Source organism: Trichechus manatus, unplaced genomic scaffold, assembly GCF_000243295.1.
Source record: "Trichechus manatus latirostris isolate Lorelei unplaced genomic scaffold, TriManLat1.0 scaffold00066, whole genome shotgun sequence".
NCBI lineage: Eukaryota > Metazoa > Chordata > Mammalia > Sirenia > Trichechidae > Trichechus > Trichechus manatus.
The window spans coordinates 10,115,536-10,127,029 of NW_004444002.1; the positions used below are offsets into that span (position 1 = coordinate 10,115,536).

Genomic DNA, 11,494 nt, shown 5'->3' on the forward strand with positions numbered 1-11,494 from the left:
CTGGCTTCTTTTTATCACCTCCCTTCTTCCCTCCCCCTCCCCTCCTTTTTTCTTGCCCCTCCCCCTCCTTCCTCCCTCTCTCCTTTTCTCCCTCCCTTTCCCCCCACTACCTCCCTTCTTCCCTCCTTCTTTGCCTCCCTTCTTCCCTCTTCCTTCTCCATTCATCTTCCCTACCTCTCTCCTTCCCCTTTCCTCCTTCCTCCCCCCTCCCCCCTCCCTTTTTTACTTACTTTTTATTGGCAGTCTGTTCAATCATCTAATCTACTTACCTTCCTATCTAGTGATCTGGATGTGAATCATCTACTTTTATTTTACTATTTTGTACTGACTTTTAAAAATGCATGTTCTCCTCCCTCCACAAGTGTACTTGATTTTCCTACTGGCTCCTCCTCTTCAAACTTTCTCTCTTTCTCTCCCCCCATACTCTCTCCCTCCTTTATTTTACTTTTAAACTTTTAAACTTCTTTCTTGCATTCCTTCTTTACTTTATTTTTCTCCATGTCTTTTTTCACTCACTTTTCTTTGTGTGCCTACCTGCCTTCCTTCCTTTCCTCCTTCCTTTGTTCCCTCCCTCTCTTCCTCCTCCCTCCCTCTCTCCTTCCCTCCCTCACCCCTCCCTCGCCCCCCCTTCCTCCTCCTTCCCTCTCTCCCTCCCTCACCCCCTCCTTTCTCCCTTCCCCCATCACCTCCCTTCTTCCCTCCCCCTCCTTCCTCCCTCTCTCCTTTTCTCCCTCCTTTTCCCCCCACTACCTCCCTTCTTCCCTCCTTCTTTGCCTCCCTTCTTCCCTCCTTCTTTGCTTCCCTTCTTCCCTCCTCCTTCCCCATTCATCTTCCCTACCTCCCTCCTTCCCCCTTCCTCCCCCTCCCTCCCCCTCCTTTCCTCTTTCCTCCCTCCTCCCTCCCTTTTTTACTTACTTTTTATTGGCTCTTCTTTTTGAACTTTTTTTCTTTCCTTCTCTTTCTCTCTCTTTTGTACTCTTTGTACCTAGCTTCTATTTAAAGTCTGTTTTATCTATCTGTACATCTTTATTTTACTGTCTTTTTTTTAAACTGACTTCTACTTTTTAAATTCCCTCTCTGCAATTCCATGTGATTATCTTACTGGCTCCTCTTTTTCAAACTTCTCTGTCTCCCCTTTCTTTACTTTATTCCTTTAGTACTGACTCATCCTTTTAAAACCTCTTCTCCCTTTTCCTTCCTTCCTTCTTTCCTTTATTACCTTTCTCTGTGTCTCTTGCTCCATTTGTTTCACTTGCTCTCCTTCTTTTGCCTGCCTGCCTGCTTTCCTTCTCTTCCTCTTCCTTTCTATCTTTTTTTGGTCCTGTCTTTATTACTGGATTCTCCTTTTTAGTCTGATTTATCTGTGTATGTACATTACCTACCTACCTACATACCTACATATTTAGCCATCTGTAGATCATCTACTTATCTATCTATGTATCTACGTGTCTTCTTTTACTGACTTTTCAGTTTTAATTTCTCTCTCTGTGTGTGTGTGTGTGTGTGTGTGTGTGTGTGTGTGTGTCTTTACTTACTGGCTTCTGTTCAATTTTATTTCTCTTATTCTCTCTCACCATTTCATTCTTTATTTCTATACTTTGTACCATTTTTTTCTTACTGACTACTCCTTGTTTAACCTTCTCTAGTTGTCTTTCTTTCTCTTATTCTCTTCTCTCACCATTTCATTCTTTCTATACTTTGTACTATTTTTTTCTTACTGTGTACTCCTTTTTAAACTTGTCATTCTTACCTTTTTCTTTCTATTTCTTGCTTTCTATATTTTTTAATGTCTTATTTTAGCTCCTTAAAAAAACTTTTTTCTTTCATTCTCTCACTTGTTCTCTCTCCCTGTTTTATATAATCTTTTATACTGGCTCCTCATTTATAAATTTTTCTTCTCTCTTTTTTTCAGTCTATTTTTCTGTTAATGTTTTCTCTTATTGGCTCTTTTGTCAAACTTCTTTCTTCCCTGCTTTGTATCATTTTGTAATATTTTTCTTACTGGCTCCTCTTCTTAAATTTCTTTATTTTTTTCTCTCTATATGTATACCTTTCTATCTGTTTTTCTTTTGCTTTCTCTCTCTCTTTTTTTTAATGTTCCTCTTACTGGCTCCTTTTTAAACTTCAATAAATGCAGTCTTGTCTTTTGAGTCGCTCTGTGTTTAACTTGTTATAATGCATACAATAATAATAATGATATGGGTATGTGTGTATGTGTGTATACGGATGTGTGTACACCCTTTACAACTTGAGCTGTAAGTGGTTAAGTGCCGTGCACGCTGTCCGGCACAGGTAGTGGTGAGCTCTTAGGACCTCTTTGCAAGGGCTTTGTGACCTCACTGTATTAGCACACAGAGAGGTTTTTCAAAGCCACCAGTATGTAATATGTAGACATGCATCTTCTGCTTAGCTACTTTGTCTTTTATTTTCTCTCACTCACCTTCTGCTCCGTCTTGTCCTTTGTTTTCTGCTCTTCTTTCTTCTGGTACTTCTCTTTTAGAGCTATTCTTCTGTATTTTTTGTAGATGATATGCTATTTTTTTCTCTAGAAGAGCCTGCTTCTAAAATATTAAAGAAAATATATTGTTTAATATCAACTTGTCATTGGAAATGCAAAACAGATGTTTAAAATGTGATGGTATATTTGGAGTGAGCCCTCATTTCCATCTTGAGATTTCTAAAGGCAAAATGAGGATAAAGGTAGGAAGATAGTAAGGGGTACGTTTCCATTGGTGGTCCAGCATGAAGAAGAATGTATTTTAACAATTAGATCCAATTTAACTCACTGCCCACTTTCTGGACACTGGTCCCCCTTCACACCAGCCCTTCAAGTATAGGTTTAGACCAAACTGGGTCTCTCCACGCTAGCTATCCTGGAGAGTTTAGGCCACTTCTGACAAAGCACACTTTAAAACATCAAAAATAGCCAAAGCCTTTCCTCAAATAGCCCAAGTTATTGGTATAATCTCACTCTACCTTCCGATCAGTTTCTTCTCGGCTTTTCCGACGATGCTCCTCAATCCTAGATTCTCTTCTTACCTCTTCCCCAATCTTTGTCAGAAGTAACATTTCCTTTGTTTTCCATTCCTAAAGAGCACAATGTTATGGTATTCAGTGTGTGTTCTCTTTCATAGTATATTTTTTGTATTGTGTCTACCTACCACCAATAAGCAAATTAGATCAAATCAAGGGCCTAACAGAAATTGAGTCAAGCATAATGAAAATCATGCATTGGCTTTAGAATGGGCTTCCTTACTGCTTTTCTACTGGGAATGTGTAGGTGGATGCAACAGAATGGCAAAAGGAAAGAAATTGTTTTGCTATTGGAAGCTTAATTCCAGCACAACCCTGGCTCTAAAGATGGATCTAAAAGGATGCTGGCAAGAGAGTTTCTTCTTATGAACTCAGGGGGTTACAGCATATACAATTTGCTGCCCTTAAATGTATTTTAACAGAGAAACTAAACAAATAGTGACCTTATCCTGAACTTTGAGAAGTGAGAATGCACGCATGATTATTTTTCACTAGAGCTAAATTTGAAAACTTTAAAGAGGAGATGAGGCGTGACTATAATATAATGGAAGCGCATGTCATATATAATTTGTGGTATCAGTCTCACTCTTTTAAGTAAAAGCTTGTTTAATATAGCAGTTGTGGAAGATTAATAGAGTTTATTTTTTAGACCTGAAATGACTTCAAGTAGTATAACGGCACTGCTAAAAATGTGTTTACAAATAAAACAAGCATACACAATTTTCCACTCCATTTTTAAAATGTGGTGTTCCTTACCTCTTCAATTTGTTTACGGAGACTAAGTTTTCTTCTTATGTGGTCCCGGTGTCGACTTTCTTCTTCCATCATCCGGGATGTGCTCTGTTTTTCTGCTGTATGTTCAGTTTTGTCTAATTCCTTCCTAACCATATCTAAATATCTAAGCAAAAGTGCAAACATAAATGAAGGTAAATTGGGTGTTTCCCTTATGATGGCATTATCTGCTTTGATATTCCCAAACTAGCCCTTTGGTGGCTTTTTATTTCTTGAACTACAGGAAATTAAAGGGTTTCTCGTGGACCTTTAAGCTAGCCTGATCTACCAACTCACCATGCTGTACCCATTGTTTTACCAGTCTCTCTGTTATACAAGTCTCTGTTATTGTGGTTGGGACAATGGCAAAATGTGGAACAGAGTGATTAAAAGCATTTTACACAGAGATTATTTGTAACTCAGTAGGTTTGTGAACATGAGTTTCTAAGATGGCTGAAATCAACTACAGCTTCAAAAGTCCAGCAGATTTGAAATTTCCCTTAAAATAAGTGGCTGTAATTCCCAAGGCCTTGACCAGACCTCTCATCTGTAGATCTGCAGACTACCAGTTTGGGACTCTGGTGGGTCAGTGTGTATTCTGGCACTATCATGAGATGAATTAATGGAATATAAGAGCCAGGTAATGCGGAACTAACCTTCGCACCCCATAAAGGAGAAAATCCCTTCACCTCCTGAGGATGGGCTTGGCCTTTGAATGGTAATAATGAATGTGTGTAGGTAATAGCTGAATGAGCACACACGGTTGGGGGATGACACAGCTTTCTATTAGCATCAGATGTTATAGCAACCCTCTATTTTTGACCTTACAGTAATTTCCTTAAGCCTAAATTTGAGAAACGTGCTAAAGATAGCTTCTCTCCTTCTGCTACTATGGACTTAGTTTCTCAAGATCAGGGATTTGTACACTGGATTTCTCCTTCAAATATCAGTTTGACTTACCTCTTGGGGTCCTGGCAGCCTTAATTTCTCAGGTACAAACTCTCCTCCCTGGTTTTGATACCAAAGTTTCCAATCCCTTTACTTCTTGATCTCCCTCCCTTTCCCACCACATTGAAGACTATAGGGGGGTGAAATAGTGTCTAGTTCTTTTTTCAGCCTGCTTTAAATTCTTTGTAGTATTTCCAATTTTTTGTGTCCACAATATTTACATGAAATATGCATTAACTTCTATCATACCGGTACTTCAGCAGTTGGTCTTGCTCTGGAGTTATTGGTGGGCCTTTGTGGAACAGCCATTCTTGGAATTGTGCAATGTTAGGACGTTCAAGGGCTCTCTTGCTTTCATACAATTTATTTACTTGTTTTTCAATCATTTTCTGAAAGAAAAAATAATTGAAGTTTTTGTATTTGCCAGAAATAAACCTGTCCTTTGGTATGCCTTCTTATATTTAGGGCTAAGTAAACTTCCTGTACTTTACAAATGGTTAATTCTGTTAAGCTGCATTTAAGTCTAGTTTGGCTCCATCCCAGACAAGTGAAAATTTCTCTCTCTGTAAATGAAAGGCAAATGTCTCATTTTATCTCTTATACATATCTCTTTTGGGGATCTTATTTGATTTGTTACCTCAGTACTTCTAGGTCAAAATATTATAAGAACTATTTTGCATAGGACCAAACCTTTCTTCCAAACCTTACATAAAAATTTTCTTACAAGCCACAAATAAAACAAATTTAAGTATTTTACTTACTTGTTCTCTTACATAGTTCCTTTCAAAGTCTAACTTCAAACTCGTTAGGTACTGCCTGTACTTATTTAGTTCCTTTATGGTACATATAACCTAAGAACAAAAAATCCAAATGTATAAATATGAAGTTGTTATAATCATAACAATCACTTTCCAAAGAAAAGAATAGTAAGAAATTCATTTTGGTAACAATTTTGGGATCAAGGGTAATAACACATTTTGATAACAAATTTAAAAACAGTAACTCTACAATTGCTGTATCACCAGGAAATTTCTATCCAAAACTTCTCTCCAAATGATATTACTTCATTAATATTTCACACCCTAATTAGAAATTTACTACACGAGTATAGGGTCAACAAAAAAGAGGAAGACCCTCAATGAGATGGATTGACAGAGTGGCTGCAATAATGGGCTCAAACACAGCAACAATTGCGAGGATGGTGCAGGACTGGACAGTGTTTCGTTCTGTTGTACATAGGGTCGTTATTAGTCAGAACTGACTCAATGGTGCCTAACAACAACACCACCGAATCAATTTGAGTTATGAAAATAAAACACCAATGTAATAATGATGTTTAACCCCAAAAAGAATGTATTCTATCAAGCTGTATTCTGCTAGGTTCCCACTGTGTCTCTGGTATTCTCAAAGGGTATGGAAGATACTCCTTGACAAGTGTACAGCACCATTACTATTACAGCCAGGAAAAGGAACTACAATGCAACTGGGGAAAATACATAAAGGTGTGTGTATCTTTATATACTCAAATCATTTGGTAATTATCTTTTGCTATTATAAAAAAAAAAGGTCAAGTAGGAACAAGTAGTTTTATTTAGAAACAACAGTCGCCTAATTTCCTTTGACCCAAATACTAAGTAATCGTGAAGTTTTCTATTAGGTATCCTCTATTGCTCAACTAAAAGGTGATACAGGCTCCCAGTGAGGTACAGAGGCAAACATCTATCGACTCCCTAAGTTTTTGCTAGTTAACAGGAAGTAGTCTTCAACCCACTTTATTATTGCTGGTTATGTAGCCGCCTTTCTTGAGCCTCCTCAAAATATCTTTTCTCCTATGGTATGATTTTAAATGTGGATCGTGCAGACTTTGATAGCTTGTCTCCAAAAGTCGACAGTAAGGATCAGTCAGGTTAAAATCGTAAGAAGGTTGATAAAGCTGCAAACGCACAGATTGAAAAATATTACAAATACAAAATTAATGAACCCATACTTTTAACACTTCAATTTGTTGAAATGACTAGGCTGTTCCTTAAAAAATAAAAACATGTAAGCAGAATCCTAAGTGGAAGAATATAGACAATGGGATGATTTGAGTAAACCTAACTGCCTTTTTCTTCCTTTCTTTACCTTCCTGAACTATGCTAAAGATTTTCCTTTACTTCATTTCTGTTCTGATCCCCACAGCTCCTGGCCCTGAGCCAAAGAAAGGAGAAAGAAAAAAGGGGGATAGGCTCGAATTTGTTTTAAGGTATAAAGCCAATGCTAGGCTTCTCCCTTTCTTGTCCCCTTTCCCAGCTCAGGCACTGCATCAAAGGTTGAAGAGACACTACTAATTATGATTATTATATCTTAACCGTCTGAAAATGAATAAAAATAATGGAAACTCTCAGTAAGATTAGATAGTAAACCCTTATCTTTCTTGGAAGGAAAACAATAATGATGACCATTGAAACAATGCTGCAATTAGTGGGCTGTATTTCTTCTGTTAGACGTTGATTTTTGTCAGTGACAGGCATATGTTGACTCTAGAGCAAACCTGGGCTACTGACGTATTAAAAGAGAACAAATCCATTTATTAAGGCAAGGGTAATTCTTCTCTTGTTAATTAAAAGAATTGGTTTCCATGAACTGAAGAGTCCCTTTATTATATTATCACTACCGGCCAGTGAGAAATAATGGGGAAGACATTTTCCCCCCATAATGCTCTGCTAAAGTTCAACATCTTCAGTTCAGGAAAGTAGCAAGGTCAGGTGAAAGAGTGTGTTCTGAGAGTCAGGAGACAGTGGTTCTGGTCTGCACCTGCTACTAGCTACCTGTGACCTTAGATAAATCATAGTTTCAACTCACAAGGTGGTCATGAGGGTAAAACGAGTTGATAAAGAAAAATTAAAGATGTAAATATAAAGTCTTATATCCTTGAGGAGATCATGCTAAAGACAAAGAAGGATCCCACAGAATTAGTCTTCAGGGAACTTGAATGTGGTATCTGATCATGATTAAATGCATACATTTTGGGGAAATCAATATAAGAGAAAGTATCGAGTGAATCAATGTAATTAAGTATAGAGAGAACATCTAGAAACAAGAAGTAGCTGACAAGTGAATAGGATGGAGACATCATGTATATTAGATAAGCCCCAGAAATACCAAGGAGCTCTTCCTCATCCTTGATGAGTGGGAGGGTACCGATGTCAAAATTCTTCCCGTAGAACCTTTTGCTATTGTGATCAAAGCGCACACGCAACCAGAAGGCACTGGACCTCCTTTAGGCTCCGCCCAAAGTTAAGTGCTGGTGGGGGGGCAGAGGACTTAAAATGCGTAGCATCGTGACTGCAACACACTGAGTGCTGAGTGAGATAGTACAGACCAAAACCCAAAAAATCAAACCCATCACCATGGAGTCGATTCCGACTCATAGCGACCCTATAGGACAGAGTAGAACTACCCCATAGGGTTTCCAAGGAGCGTCGGGTGGATTCGATCTGCCTTAGCAGCCAAGCTTTTAACCTCTGTGCCACTAGGGCTCCAAGTAGGAATTAGTATGCTCTGTGTGGATAGGCAGAAAAGACCCCAACCTGTGGGAGCTGAGGCTCTGGGTTGGAGATAAGACTGGATGGGGCAGTTGAGGCACGTCATAAAGGCATCTTGCCGGGGTTAATAAAAAGTTCAGACATTAAACACTTTAACTCAGTGTGCGAAACTGAACCTGGCTCAAAGCCAAATCATAGGCAACTGTTTCAAGTTTTACAGCAAGTTTAAAAAAATCACTTTTAAACACTATGAAAGAGTAGTTTACCTTTTCACTTAAATTTGTAGTATAGAATACATTTGTGCTTCCTGGGATCACGGGCAATTTGACCCCAAGAGGCAGGTCCAATAAATGAGCCGCTCCGACCTCTGGAACGGGTTTCTTTTCCAACCCCTGAAAGATACAATTGGAAAGTTTGCCTTTTTTTTCCCCCTAGGAACTACTCATTTAGTTTAGACCAATCTACTCACACTTCACTGGACCCCCGCATAGACCTCCGAATAAACCAAAGAATCCTGCACTCAAGTTTGGAGACCCCCCCCCCCGCCTCCCTCGGTCAACAGCCCTTCCTCTACGCCCGCCCAACACTAGTTCCGTTCTAGGCAGCCCCAGTCGGCCGCGGCCCGGGGCCAGGAGGCGGAAGTTGGAGCCGAGGGCCCTCCCCTTTCCCGCCCCCTCCCCCGAGGGCTCCGCCCCATCGGTCCTACCGCCCTCCCGAGCCCGAGCCCTGGGGACTGGAGGAGGATGGTCTGGCTGCCACTCACGGTACTGCACTGCTTTTTGTCGGCCTTCAGGCTGCTGGCAGCCGCCTTGCTGGCGGCTGGTTCAACAGCCTCTTTGCAGTTGCTGAGGTACAGGTCCATCGGCACCCGTCAGCCCCCGGGGGCCGGGGGCTGGGGGCCGGGGCCGCGGCCGCTCGCCGTGCTCGTTTCACCCCCCTAACAAGCACACCTTTCCCGCTCCACGTCCTGACCAAGTCTGAGCCGCCAGGGTGGGGGTTGCCTGGGTAGCGCGTCCTCGAGGCTACGCCCCTCACTATGTCGCAATCCAGGCTAGAGCGTTGGGGTCTCAAACGGGCGTCGCCCCCAACGGTCGTCATCCTGGGGAGGAGGAGGGGGATGGGGTTCGCTCGCGCAGCCTCCCTCGGGTCCCCGGGCGCTCTGCGCATGCGCGAGACCCCAGCCTTGGCGCTTCAGTGCCCAAGTTGGGACAGTGGTCCAAAAGGCCATCAGTAAGAGGCTACAGTCCAGATTTCATTTCTGCCTAAGACCAACATCCCTCGTTTAAATCAAACCAGAATGAGTCAAGTTTTGTCAGTGGGTACCAAACCAAACGAAACCCACTGCTGTAAAGTTTGTTTCAACTCCTAGCGACCCTGTAGGGCGGAGTAGAACTGCCCCATAGGGTTTCCGACGTAATCTTTACCAAAGCAGACTCCTGCAAAGCTGCTGGTGGTTTGAACCACTGGCCTTTAGGTTAGCAGCCAAGCACTTTAAGCACTGCACCACCAGGGCTCCTGTCAGTGGGTAGCTAGCTGTAATTCATCTTATTCTTCCTGGCCCCCAAGAAGCTATGATTTGGTTCAACACAGTCCAGGAGTAATTGTTTAGTTGGCACTAGGGCCAGAGGCCTTGCTTGCTACCTATCACTCCTTTATAGACACTGTAATCCCCCTCCCCCCCCACTTCCATAGGCATATCACCCCCCAGGTCCCACTTAGGAGACTTTGGTTTCTTCAAGAACATTCCTCCCTTGTCTTCCTCTTTCCTGCCTTGGGCTCTTCATCTCTCTCCCTCCCTCCTCCCCTCTCCCTTTCTTGCTTTCTCCTAGTTCCTTCTTCCTATATTCTCATCCATTTAGCCAACATTTCTGTATGCCAGACACTGTGCTGGGTGCTGAGGGTACAGCAGTGAGTAAAACATAGTCCCTGAGCCAGAAAGGTCACTAGACTAAGTACATTGACAGCAGAGCGTGCACCTGACTTGTCAGGAGTTTGTCCTTTGTCTACATGTTTTTGGTCCACTTCTCTGTTATCTCTTGGCCATTTAGTGACAATACCTACCATTTATTGAGAACTTATAAATTTCAGGTACTATGCTAAACACCCGCTTCATTTAATTTTCACAACGACTTCATCTATATTTACCCCATTTCTGTAGATGAAGGATTTGCTCACAATGGCAATGGCTAATAAGCAGCGGAGCTGAGATTTGAATCCAGCTGAACTGACTCCAGAAGCTGTGTTCTTAATATACTTCACTCTTACATGTGTTCTTTTAATACCACATATATGCTTAGGACTCCTGTGTTTAAAACTCTAGCCCAGTGATACAGTCTGCCGCCAGCCAAACGTCTCTACATGGATGTTTGACAAATACCTTGAAATTGACATGCTCAAAACTCAACTAAACCCACCCCTTCCAAAACAACAAAACAAAGGCCTCATTCTTCTTCCTTATTTCCTATCAGAGTGACTGGTACCACTTCTACCCAAGCCAGAAACCAGGGAATTCTCCTAGATGCTTCTCTTTCCCCTCACCCTTGACATTCAGTCCATCCCTAAGTCTTACTGATTTTACCTCCTTAATATTTTCCATATATTTCCCCTCCTTACCACTGCTATTGCCACAGCCTCCTGACATCTCACTGTTGCCTTTCACCTCTCCAGTCCATCTTCTATTTGGCCACCGAAGTGATCTTTCTAAACTGCAAACTGACCGTGTCTCTCCCCTACTTAAAACGTACCCAGTGACCTTTAGAAAAAAATGAAAACAAAGCATACACTGTCTCTGTGACTTGGTCCCTGTCTCCCTCTCCAAGACACTATTGTTATACCACCTCTCAAACCTGACCCCTCCATAATACAGAAGTGCTTTTAGTTAGTCTTTTGCATACAGCCTACTGCTTCATGACTCTGTGCCTTTGTACATGCTGTCCTCTCTGCCTGGCATGACTCTTCTTTGCCTGGCTAATTCTGGGGCCTCTGCTGGGATGACTCGGATGTTTGGACCTCTCTCCCCACGAGTTTTTTCATCCTCCTGGAGATAAGGCCATGCTTCTTCACATGGTGGTCTCAGGGTCCCCAGCAGTGAGAAAGGGCAAGGTCCAATGTGCAAGTACTTTCAAGTTTTTGCTTGTGTCACATTTGCTATTGTCCCATTGGCCAAAGCAAGTCACATGGCCAAGTCCAGAGTCAATACGGGAGAAGATTACCCA

The 11,494-nt window shown here is 41.6% G+C and overlaps 1 long non-coding RNA gene across 1 annotated transcript; it reads right to left on the minus strand.

Moving 5' to 3' along the window:
• Positions 1–2,986: 2,986 nt before the first annotated feature.
• On the minus strand, positions 2,987–8,803 carry LOC111821126 (uncharacterized). The gene is made up of 6 exons (XR_002824592.1): positions 8,546–8,803; positions 6,524–6,685; positions 5,514–5,603; positions 5,002–5,141; positions 3,790–3,931; positions 2,987–3,087 (listed from the first exon to the last, which is right to left on the minus strand). It is a non-coding gene; the product is annotated as an uncharacterized LOC111821126 (long non-coding RNA).
• Positions 8,804–11,494: the final 2,691 nt, after the last annotated feature.